Source organism: Tachypleus tridentatus, chromosome 13, assembly GCF_004210375.1.
Source record: "Tachypleus tridentatus isolate NWPU-2018 chromosome 13, ASM421037v1, whole genome shotgun sequence".
Lineage (NCBI taxonomy): Eukaryota > Metazoa > Arthropoda > Merostomata > Xiphosura > Limulidae > Tachypleus > Tachypleus tridentatus.
This window is the reverse complement of record NC_134837.1, coordinates 48,336,987-48,350,131: the sequence shown is the minus strand read 5'-3', so window position 1 is coordinate 48,350,131 and position 13,145 is coordinate 48,336,987.

The following is a 13,145-nucleotide window of genomic DNA, read 5'->3' as shown; positions in this document are numbered from 1 at the left end:
TGTAAAATGAAGAAAATATTATTAATTCAGTGATTTACTGTAGAACGTTTATTACTTCTTTATGCACTGTAATATGACGAAGAAAATGTTACTGATTTAGTTTAAAACACTTATCACTTCTTTATATACTGTAAAATGACGAATAAAATGTCACCAATTCAGTAATTTACTGTAAAACATTTGTTACTTTTTATGCACTGTAAAATGACGAAAATGTTGCTAATATTTCAGAAAACAGAGATGTCATTACGCTGTTGTTTTAAGATATTTTAAGGTTACTACACGTATGGTAAAACTGATATTTAGAGCTGGAATCCGTGATACTCCTCATAACATTCCCAGTATTTTAAGTTCTGTTGACATTATAATAGTAACAGTTGGTTCCTTAGTGTGGGTGAGAGGGTGTTGCTGACTGGCTGTTTTCCCTGAGTTAAGTGTTCCAAAGTTAGGGACAGCACCAGATAACCCTAATAGTTTTACCAGAAAAGACAGTATAGAACTGCTACGTATCGTTGATATTATTTAAACCGAAAACAACAACAAAAAGGTGAAAAAAACAACCAACAACTTAGCAATGAAAATCCAAATGGAGTAATAATTCTGAAATAATTGAAATGGTTGAATAAACCAACGTAAGATAAGATATGCTGTATAACAGTACCTCTAAATCGATACCGTAAGAAATTACAATGGTTATGGTTTAACTTTAATTGTTTACTGATTTTTTCAATGTTCGTTTTATGTATGTTCAACATTATTGTGCAGTCACACCAACAGGGAGTCTGATAACATATTGAAAAGGAGACTGGAAAAAAGCACGTGCTTTAAAATAGTATAACAATTATTTGCTGGTTCTAGGCATTGGCCCCAGTGGCACAGTTATATCTTACAACGTTGGTATACGAGTCTTGGTAGTCGTGGTGGGAAGAGCACAAATAGCCCATTGTGTATCTTTGTGCTAAATTATAAACAAATGAACTTGCTGTGTGTAATATAACAAAGCTAGAAACAACTGAACATAGTCAGACACACGAGTAATATATGATAAAAACAGAGTTAGGCTTCTGTTTAGAACAGAGATCATTTATATATTTATCGTCATCACGAGAGATCACACGACGAAAAGGTGTGAACATAAGTATACTTTTTTTTTGAGCAATGAAAAATAAAATAAAACTGTGTCTGTTTCCAAAAGATGTTGATTATTCGTGTATTTCTTAGAAATTGCCAGGGGAACCATTTCTTTTTCACTCTGGGGTCTATATTTAAAGTGAAGGTTTAAAAATATGTAAATATATATATTCATAAACAACAATCCTAAGGTATTTTTTTATTCTGAGGCTTGTTTTTTGTCTTTTAGATCTGCAAATGTCTTAAACCAATCAGAAACTGTTTAAAGCACTTAGATTATTTGCATTGTCTTTAATAGCTATGTAATATAAAATAATTTATTATAATGGAGACTATTTTTATCATTTTGATGGGTATTATGTGAATTATCATAGACTAAAGTTTAGAATCCATGTTAAAAGCAAAATTATTTCCGTCAATAATTTATTTGTAAATAAAATATACACTTCAGAAGTTGTACAGACGCTATAAAAAGTAAGTAAGAATTTTTGTCTTAGTTGAACACCTCTTTCTACTTTCTGAGTTGAACTCTCAGCTTTCTGTGAAGTTTCTTTGTGTGAGATTGTTCATGCTCTATTAATCGCTCAAATTCTTTCACTGTCTGTTTCCTTTTATATAAGTTTAGCGCGTGAATTAAGTAAATAACGTGAAGGCAATAAATTATCACTTTCTTCCGATACCAAGTAGCAAAGCTAGTTCTGGCCAGTAGCTATTTTCTATAGAATTATCAGAGTTAGTTCAATTTATCGATAAGAAACGAGAGAGAATTCGGATAAAACTGTTAAGGGACACGAAAAAGGGGTCACCGGGTATATATGTTAAGGAATTTTTTATTATATATAATTATTTCCGAAATGTAATAAATATTTCGGTTTTGTGTATTTATTTGCTTAATGAAGAATAGAAACGTCATAAAATGTGATAAAGAGCAAATTTTCTAAAATAAAAAACAATAACATTTAAGTAACACCTAGTAACTTAAAAGTTAACTTTTTCAAAATGTTCACAAATTAACATAAACGTGTTCGTGTGATATGCACTAAGATGATATTTTTTGTTAGATTTAGAATAAGTTGTTTAAAAAGACGAACATACTTATAAATTTTTGCAAGCATTTTCGCAGGTTCGAATCCCCGTCGCACCAAACATGCTCTTCCTTTCAGCCGTGGGGACGTAATAACGTGACGCTAAATCCAAACATTCATTGGTAAAAGAGTAGCCCAAGAGTAGGCCGTGGGTGGTGATGACTAGCTGCCTTCCCTCTAGTCTTACACTGCTTAATTAGGGATGGCTAGCGCAGATAGCCCTTGTGTAGCTTTGCGTGAAATTCAAAACAAAAACTGAAATAAGCAACTTCTTATGATGACATTAGAGATTCAAACTTATTTAGTTTGAACACCTTTGGGTTGAAAACGTTGTCATATTTATAAATAATATAATTTTACAGTCAGCGTAGCTTAGTGTTATTCTAAATTCATTATTCAGCAAAATGGCCATGTTAATTCAATGCACATATTTCGAACGTTCGCCATGAATGTTGCTGTGTATTTGTTTAGCAGTCTTTGTTAATACGTTTTTTACGATAAATAAGAGAAAATAATTTATTAAAAAAAACAAAAGTTAAAATTTGTTCTAAGTCTTGTTGTTTCTTTGCTGTTAGATATGTTTATTTTGGTTAGTAAAGGTTTGGTAACTTAAACAATTAAACATGTAAGCCGGATGTAGCCTATTGGTCTCTAATGGAGCATTCATGGTTGAAATGCAGAGTTTTTACAACAATAAGACACGACCCATCAACTCTCACATTCACAGTCAGGTTACGTTATCCAATAGTGACAGTTAAACCTCTCTTTTCGGTTTGGGTGGCCCGGCATGGCCAAGCGCGTTAAGGCGTGCGACTCGTAATCCGAGGGTCGCGGGTTCGCATCCCCGTGGCGCCAAACATGCTCGCCCCTTCAGCCATGGGGGCGTTATAGTGTGACGGTCAATCCCACTATTCGTTGGTAAAAGAGTAGCCCAAGAGTTGGCGGTGGGTGGTGATGACTAGCTGCCTTCCCTCTAGTCTTACACTGCTAAATTAGGGATGGCTAGCACAGATAGCCCTCGAGTAGCTTTGTGCGAAATTCAAAAACAAATAAACAAACTTTTCGGTTTGGGAGTGGAGAAAAGTAACCCAAAGTGTTGGTGGTGGGTACTGTTGACTGGCTGCACTTCTTATAATCTACTAGTTTGAAATTAGAGATGGCTATACGCAGAGAGTTCTTATTTATCGATGCCCAAAAGTTCTAAAATAAATAATAAAACATAATATTCCAGAACCAATACTTAATTCGAAGTAAGAAAATTTATTATTCGGGTCTTGATCAAAACTGTTTTTGTTTGTTTTTGGAATTTCGCACAAAGCTACACGAGGGCTATATGTGCTAGCCGTCCCTAATTTAGCAGTGTAAGACTAGAGGGAAGGCAGCTAGTCATCACCACCCACCGCCAACTCTTGGGCTACTCTTTTACCAACGAATAGTGGGATTGACCGTCACATTATACACCCCCACTAAATTAGGGACGGTTAGCACGCATAACCCTCGAGTAGTTTTGTGCGAAATTCAAAAAACAAACAAACAAGCTTCTAGTAACGCACTTTTTAAAACTGAAACTACAACATAAGAAACGTGACAACAGGAGCGTTTTCAGAAAATTGATTTTCCCTCTCAATCTATCCGTGACGTAGTAAACTTAAACTTTCGAACATGATCGGATTATTGGAACTTGATATTTTTGCTTTACGTATATTTCGGATTACAGCAAGGTATTGTGTGTGTTCAAGCACTTAATATTTTTTTACGCAATTCTTACAGAAGTTGCTTCAATTACAAAATTAATTATTCCCCGACCTAAAGCAAACAAATTTATTTTAAAATACCTTATTTTATTGACACATTTTTAATGTATCTCCGAAGAAACCATTTGTGTGTGTACGTGTTGAAAGTCTTTCGTAAAGAGGAGTCTGTCTTTTACACATAATCCCTCTCTTTGTATGAGCTGCAAACGCTACAAGTCGCCCTCTCTTCTATTATGTGAAACTGAATTACCTCAGTGTACAGTGAAGCGTGATGAGGGACACATAGAAGAATGGAGGGTGTCTCATAATGTTGGCAATTTTCTCGAAAATGATGGCGCACTAACTGCAGATAGGTGAAATCAGTTTCTTTATCCATTTGACAACTCACAAATTAACTGTAGGCTTTAGCCCGATGGCAAGAAGGGGTTCTGAAACTTCAGGTTTTCGAATATAATTCCTTTCATCTTGCAACTGGGAGAAGGAAAAGTGTGTGTGTTTTCTTATATCGAAGCCACATTGGGTTATATGCTGAGTCCACCAAAAGGAAGAGACAAGACATAAAAATTTAGAACTCACACTTTATTAACAGCACAAAGAACACACGACAATACAATACACTATAAACAAGCAAACAAAGTAAATATGTAAGAGTAGCAAGAGGAACAATGAATAAAAGAAATTATACTGTTCTTCCCCCTTTCAATTAAACCAGAACACACGTAAAACAACACTAAATGGAAAACAACACCAAGTTATGTTACAGATAGTTGCATCATAGCAAAATGTAAATGAAATCCAAGTCCTAACATGGACTTCACTACAACAGATAACGCTTTAAAATTTGATACGATACTGGAGCAATAATACGTGATACACTGCTTAGTGTGAGCTCTAGCTTACCTTTGTTGGTTTAAGTCTCACTTGTGCTGTCTCAAAATGAGAGTAATAATAAAGTGAGAAACAATAACTACGCGGTGTAAAACATTTATGAACTTTCATAACAATAAAACAATAAACAAAAATATATGAACCTATACTGCTTACTGAAATCGGGTATATGAACGAGCTTTAAGAGTTCTCACTTAACTTTAAGTGAAATTAAAAAAAACACCCACAGAAAATGTATATAAATCTAACTTATGAAACTCCACACCAATCTGTACTCCTGAGCTCAAAAATGTCCTTAAAATGACAAATACCTCAATTTCTTAGCACACAAAAAGACAATGTTTAGGAGTCGTTATCCCACATAATTAGTGGGAGGGTTGTATATTAAGGGCGTGGCTGCACACAGTTGCTACTTGATTCGAAGTCAAGAATAACCCAGCTAGTTAACTGAATCATTCGTTTTCCTGTAAGATAACCAGATAATTCGCTAATTACAAGTTAACTGCACTTACTCCTAGAGTTAAAAAAAATTACAAATTTGGTAAAGCGACTATCTGAGTACAAAAATAGAACTACAAGAATAATATGATTTTCAAAAATTTTACTTTGTAGTTAAAGGAGTGGGAAAATATATAGTATGCTCTTGTACTACATCTATCATGGAATTCTCTCAAGAAAAATAACCACTGTGTTTCTGACAAACATCCAGAAAATATCGTAAAATAATACCTGGTAGAAGGAAAAAAAAGGCCATCCATCGCTTGTCCATTATTGAAAATGTATGGGCTTATATAGAAATTGTTTGTTTGTAGTTAAGCGCAAAGCTGTAGAATGGGTTACTGTGCTCTTTCCACGATGGGTATCGAAACCCAGACGAACTTTTGAAAAGCGCTTTCTAGGAAAGTTATGTTTCACTTTTTTCAATGCAGTTTAAGCCCGGCATGTGCAGGTGGCTAGGACACTCAACTCGTAAGCTGAGAGCCGCGAGTTCGAATCCCTGTCACACCAAACATGCTCGCCTTTTAGCTGTGAAGACGTTATAATGTTACGGTTAATCCCAGTATTCGTTGTTAAAAGAGTAGCCCAAGAGGTGGCGGTGGGTGGTGATGATTAACTGCCTTTCCTTTAGTCTTAGACTGCTAAATTAGGAACGGCTAGCGCAGGTAGCCCTCGTGTAGCTCTTTGCGAAATTTACAACAACAAAAAACAAACAAATCGAAACCGTGTATTAGCTATATTTCCTTATTCCTTTATCCAGTTTATCGTACACGCTATTTAGTTGTTGACGCTTATCTCTATTCCATTTTTAGCTCACAATACTGATTTTTTTATTTGTTGATATATAATATTAAAATTTGAACTATGAACTGGTAAAAACAGTAGAGCAAGGGCAGACATCATAAAAATATATAAAACATACATTAGACTCCTAATTGACTATGCAGCCCCTGCATGGATAAGTGTAAGTAAAAAACGACTACAAGCAAAACTACAAACAATATAGAATACCCTACTTACAACAGCTTATAAAGTACCCATAACTACATCATCAGAATTCAGGCATAAATACACACACATAGAAACAATAACAGATAGACTCCTACATAGTACAATAAATTATCTTGACAAAAATTGGAGAAAAAATCAACTAGTAAGCGAACTAGACAGGTACTGTATACATGATGAGGATAGACCTAAACACCTTTTCCCAGTAAAGATATATTTTGAAAATAAAAGAAAAAGGCCACCTATGAACTAGACTCCACATTAGTTTAGGGGTTAACTGATAAACATTGAAAGGGATTTATGTGAACGTTTTATAGTTGAAACCTATCTAATGAAAGTGCAAAGAACTATGGAACTATAAAGAGAAATTATTTATTTGCACCAAGTGTATGTGTAGATAGTACATGGACATTGCCCTGATAGGGGCCTGAGTAAGTGCGGGTTACCCTGGCCCTCGTGTACAATGTATAAATACACTTGACAGATGCTGAAACAAATATAAAGGAAGGAGGAAGAGATCGACGAAACCTGACCCTCCTGGGTATATAAACACTAATACCCAAATAACTATAAGAGAGAGAGAACAGGAAGAAGAGAAAGCAAAAATATATTGCGACACCTAGTGGCCACCGACTGTGAATGACGTGTGATAAAGACACAGTAACGTTTTCTTGTACTTCTTCCTGTGTTGCTGTGACGTTCTAGTATACAAAAGTTTCTACTCAAAATTTAGATCAAATTTATCAGCGACACACGCATAAAAGGCTTAGAAAAAAGAAGAACCATTCCGTTTTTTTTTAAATAAATACAAAGTTATTTTATATTTCTGTTCTTAGCATTAGCTGTTATTTTTTATTTCATTATTAATTATTAATCATTTTTATTTTTCCTGTCAATAGAAAAGAGGGCTAGTATATTATCTCTTGCTTCCTTTCTGGCTTGTGAACTGTGTGTTATCGCGCACATTAATCGATACGTTCGTTTTCTATTGGGCCCTGATGATCATGTTAGATCAACTGTTTACTTTAGGAAAAATCAATTTTTATGATGATTGTGTTTTTATGTCAATTCTCTTTGCCCATCATCCGATAACAACGATGTAGGAGTTAATATTAGTATACAGGTTTACTTTTTACAAAATAAATTATGAAATTATAATGGGTTACGTAACTTTTGAATTACAGACTATTAGTAACTATGGTAAAGAAAGTTTATTAGCAACGACCAGATCAAAATGTTTGAAACTATTGTCCCTTTATTGTACGTTTCCATTATGAAAAAAACAGAATTAAAATATACTCATAAAATATATCTTAATAGTAATAAGTATTTTCAATCCGAACGACTGACCTTATGTATACATTGATAAAACAGTCAGGTCACATATATCCTAAGCTCAAATATTGCCGTTCCTCATATTTTAAGATTGGCTCGAGAAGAAGAAGCCAGTCAGCAATATTTACTGTCACAAAGACTGTAGCCGATGTTGAACTGAAAAACGGGACAATTGTTACTCCTACAAGGTAATCAAAAGCTATTGCCTTAATAAGGGGAATAGGGTTCATAAAAAAAATGGAAAGAAGTTGAATCAAAATGAAAAGATTGTACATCAAGCCTATAACTAAGGACAAACAAACTAGGCTATGCACAAGCTACAAACTCCTATTTTGACTCTATGCTTACAGTACTTATCAGTTTTAGTTGAGTCAGTATAGGGATTTGTAGCTTGAGAAAATAATGAAAACTTTATTTCTAACCTAGTTTGTTTGCCCCTAGTTGTAGGCTTGAAAATACAGTTCTTGTATTTTGGGCCTGGTATGGCCAGGTGGGTTAAGTCGTTCGACTCGTAATCCGAGGGTCGCGGGTTTGAATCCCCATCACACCAAATATGCTCGCCTCTTTAGCCGTGGGGGCGTTAGAATGTGACGGTCAATCCAGCTATTCATTGGTAAAAGAGTGTCCCAAGAGTTGGCGGTGGGTGGTGATGACTAGCTGCCTTCCCTCTAGTCTTACAGTACTAAATTAGGGACGGCTAGCACAGACTGTTTTCGTATAGCTTTGCGCGAAAGTCAAAAAACAAACCTTCTACTTTGATTCAAGTTGATTCAGAAAATAGTTTTTTGACCTGCACATGAGATTTTTTCAGTAGATTTGCCCAAGTTTAAATAAAATATTCATAATCGTTTTTTCTATAGGCTTGCCAAACAAGGAATAATAAAATAAAGAACAAATGAGTGAATTTTTAATTTTGTGTAACAATCAGCTGTTATCAATATCAAAGTTTAATTGCTAGTTCATAAATGATACGACCCGTTTTGATGAAATAAAAACTTTGAATATAAGTATGTAATGCAGGTGTATTTCAAATAGAGTCAGAATTGAAAACTTGCATTTAAATTGAAATTAAATCATTGGTTGTGTTAGGATTTTATTTTATGAAATTTTTGATAAAAAATGTAGAAAATACAATTAAAAAATAGGAATGCATACAAGTTAAAAGTAATGACAAATGTTTTTGTTTGAATTTCGCGCAAAGTTACACAAGGTCTGTCTGTGCTAGCCGTCCCTAATTTAGCACTGTAAGACTAGAGAGAAGGCAGCTAGTCATCACCACCCACCGCCAGCCCTTGGGCTACTCTTTTACTAACGAATAGTGGAATGCATCATCCTCACTGCTGAAAGAGCGAGCAGTTAGGTGTAACGGGGATTTGATCCTGTGACCCTCAGATTACAAGGGGAGCACCCTAACCATCTGGCCATGCCGGACAACAAATGTAAAAGAAATGATTAAATTGGTTGAATAAGAATTTGAAAAACAAAACAAACAGAAAAGTTAGATATGTGTCTACATTGACATTAAAAGTGAAATAGCTAAGTGATATAGATCGAACATTGTTCAGATATTAACATGCCCCACCTGTAAACCCTATGATTTATGTTTAACGGAACACAAATACAAAACGCGCTTTGCATTTGGAGACATGCCTACTTTATAAGATTTGAAATCAAATCATAGTATTTCGTCAGATAAGAATAACCCAACAGTTGTGGATGAGTGTTATTTAGTAGTTACATTTGCTATGTTCTATCAGTTCATAAACTGGCAAATAACCAATTTGTTTATCTTTGCGCTAAAATTTTAAAAAGAACAAGCTCTGTGATAAAGTAATTTCTAACTGCATAAATATTTTGCCTAGAAAAGGGATGTGATATTAAAGAAAACAAAAGAGTTTGTGTGTTTGTTTTATAAAAAAGAAAATGTCATTCTCACACAGACTTACCACACATTATTGTATGTTGACTAAAATATTGAAAACAATGTTAAGTTAATAATCAGTAACTAAAACATGCGAAAAGATTATTTGTAATGAAACTGACTTTTGATTTGACCAAATTTAGTTAAAAGAATTCTAAAAAGCTCATATTTTCTATTAGACTAACCTATGAAGACGTAAGGACTTGATACACACGTATCAAAATCTAAGGACTTTAAACGGTTCTACCAATATCGTTGGAAATCTGCTAGAAAACGGGTTTAATTTGGTATCAACTCGTTTTTTGTAATTGCACTAATATATTTTGTCAAGTTTTAGTACTATTTTATCAGAGGTGTGAGGTCTTGATCCTAATGTGTTTGTTTCTCATGGACTATGGATATAATCATAAAAAAGATAGATATTGTTACTACAAAGATTCCATTATTCTTTCATTGGAATCTGCAAATATTGGTATAAGAAGAATTATGTATTTCATTGTTTGATTTTTTATTATTCCAAAAAGTAACTCCATAATTAAAAATTAAAACAATTACTCTCCCCGTTTTGAAGCCTTGGTTGAGTTATAAGGGTGACTGTTAAATCCCGCTATTCGGTCGGACATAACTGGCTCTAGAGTAGGCGATGGGTGGCGTTAACTAGGTGTTTTATCTTTAATTTGTCACTTCCAAATTACAAGCGGCTAATAGAAGTAACTTTGCGCGTTTATTCGAGAACTAAAAAAAACCAAAACAACAACAGCTTTGAGTTAGAAATATTCTTAGTACATTGCACGATATAAAGTTAATTATTTATGAGTTTATTAGGTTATAGAATTATTTATTTTATGAGCTTGTTGTATTATAAAGCTTTTTGTTTATTTTCTGAGATTAGTATTTTTTAGAAATATTTACTTTTTTGCGCTTAACTCAATTTATTACCAGAAGAACTGCAACCAATCAGTGAGTGGTATTTACCTCTTACGCACTTATTTCTAACTGAAAAGAAGGATTGAGTGTCCTAATTTTTAAGGTACGGATCGTGTTCAGCCATAGGGAGCGGTTAGAACCTTGGACTTTATAATTCACAACTTTGTGCTCTAACTGCAGTCATGGTCAAAATGTCTGCATATTTTATAGAAATAATAATAATAATATTACGATGGAATATAAATGTACTTCGATTTGTCAAACTAATAAATGCATATTGTGTTAAACATCTATATGTGTGTTATTTTTTATAATGATTTGCTAGAAAATATAACAATTTTATCATAAACCCGTAGAAAGATGTGAAATTCATCATTTTACCTATCACGATAAAACATATAAACATATTTAATGAGAAAATATAAAATATACTCAATATAAATAGCGTCTGTAACCTTATATAAGTTCATATTAAACATTCAATACTTCTAATAATTTCCGCAAGGCGATGTGGAATGTTGTCAATGAGATTATTGATTTAATTCCAACTTGACACGAGAAGGCGCTATAACTTAACTATGACAGCTGGATTAGGGGCATGGTTAGCAATTTTCCGACTCAATTCTTCTTGAACAGTTCTCAATGGGCTTACAGTCTGGAGACTTTATTTACCATGGCAATATAGTAATGTCTTCCTGGTCGAGGTAAACCTATACACTGTGAGCAGTGGCAATGCAATTCTGAAACACAAAGTTATTGCCAAACCTTCTCGTAGAATGCAGCAGAAATATCGTCTTCATCTGATGCTTGTAGGAGGCGCCATTGACTCTTCTCTGGAGGATATGAAATGCAGTTTTTCCCCTACAATCAGTAGTTGTCCAAGCATGTACTCCACCACCTTCTATGTGTTCTCTGTGGGAAATACAGTTTTTCCTCATCTGTTCTCAAGGCAAACGACGAAGACATATCTTTCCGTCAACTTTAAGAAACCAGAAACATAATTAATATGGAAAGATGTTGTTAGAACACCTATGTGCTTATATTTAAAACACCCGCCAGTGTTCTAACTATAAGGTGGCATATTGTCTTGCCCAAGTAACTCAGTGACGGCTGTGATTTATGGTTAATATCGATTTGCAGATTACCGTTCCTTCAAAATAACGTTGTTTGGTCAGTCTCCTATTCACTGCTTTTTTGGAAGTGTTACAAGACTTCTTTCGACTTTGACGTGTTAACCTGATCAAAGCACGGTCATCTTGGGCAGTAGTTTTTTTTTTTTTTCGTCTACCATTAGCCTTTCTTATAACAATGCTTCCTGTAGTCCGATGACGTTTCAGGATTCTAGACCCTGTACTCTTGGAGTACCCTACTATTCTGGCAGTGTCTGTTTGCTTCATGCTGTTTAGACCATCGAACAAGTTGTCGCGCTATAACTTCTAGTACGTGACGAAACATGACTCAATACCAAATATAGAGATGGTTGAATAAAGCGTTGATCTGTTTCGAAAACGATTATACTAAAATCACACGTTTTTATACAAAATAGGTGTGTATGTGTGTTTGACGAACAAATGTCCAAAACAAGTTATACAAGCCAGAATGAGAACATGCACATGTTTGTCCGATCATAGGTCACCTTCACTGTTAGTAGTACTCGAGCATTTAGCCAATAACTACTCTACGCATGTACGCAATAACATCAATATGGAAGTGTACAAACACATTTTGGTCAAGAGTGGACAATGCTAAACTCGACCTATTATATAAGAAAAGAGTTTTTCGATTCCTTAAAGCAACTTAATACGCGTTAGATATTTTTACATACATAGTAATTACTCATTTATTATTGACAAACTTTTATATGTATAAATTTAAGCTCTGGATCTGAAGATATACGTAAAAATAATTACAAATTTGACAGACTCAGTTTTAGCAAAGTTTCAGAACTATTTACTTTTCAAAAGCATTAATGATTTTTCTGTTTCTGTTATGTATGCACATGCTTAAACTACAGTTTTTTATTTATGTTACGGAAGTCAGCTTACGATTGTCGCAATCCAGTTGAAATTACCAAACTAAGGTATAGAGTTCAGTATCAATCAGAAAATGAGTCCTCATTGGAAGGCGGTAGTGCATAGACTATAACAACAACAATAATAATGAAGTTAGCAGAAAATGTCCATGGTATTTGCTTAAATATTATTCAGACACTGGTCAGATATTGAACGATTTGCTCCTCATTACGAATAGATTGTTTTAATATTTTTTAAACCTCAACAAGATACATAACATTTCCATTGTCATCGTGGATTTCTAACAAATATCCATAACATAAATAAACGGAAAAGTTTTACGAAAATGCAACGAGAAAAGGATTTTACAGCTCTATGCTCTAAACCATATATTAATAATCCAAATGGACACCTTTTGCAGACTTTCATTGGACAGAAAATCTTTCTTTGCATTTTCTTTAATTGTTAATAAGCACCCCTAAAACATTTTAACTCAAAGACCGAGATAAAACGTAGATAAATAAGTAAAAAGAATAGTATTTCATATTGTATTATTTATGGTAAAGTAAAAGCAGTAAAATTACAG